This window comes from Bison bison, unplaced genomic scaffold (assembly GCF_000754665.1).
Source record: "Bison bison bison isolate TAMUID 2011002044 unplaced genomic scaffold, Bison_UMD1.0 scf7180017864364, whole genome shotgun sequence".
Taxonomy (NCBI): domain Eukaryota; kingdom Metazoa; phylum Chordata; class Mammalia; order Artiodactyla; family Bovidae; genus Bison; species Bison bison.
Genome location: NW_011494936.1, coordinates 4,598,261 through 4,598,677, shown reverse-complemented (window position 1 = coordinate 4,598,677; position 417 = coordinate 4,598,261).

Below are 417 nucleotides of genomic sequence, written 5' to 3'. Positions count from 1 at the left end.
GAATACCAGACCACCTGATCTGCCTCTTGAGAAATTTGTATGCAGGTCAGGAAGCAACAGTTAGAACTGGACATGGAACAACAGACTGGTTCCAAATAGGAAAAGGAGTTCGTCAAGGCTGTATACTGTCACCCTGCTTATTTAACTTATATGCAGAGTACATCATGAGAAACGCTGGACTGGAAGAAACAGAAGCTGGAATCAAGATTTCCGGGAGAAATATCAATAACCTCAGATATGCAGATGACACCACCCTTATGGCAGAAAGTGAAGAGGAACTAAAAAGCCTCTTGATGAAAGTGAAAGTGGAGAGTGAAAAAGTTGGCTTAAAGCTCAACATTCAGAAAACGAAGATCATGGCATCCGGTCCCACCACTTCATGGGAAATAGATGGGGAAACAGTGGAAACAGTGTCAG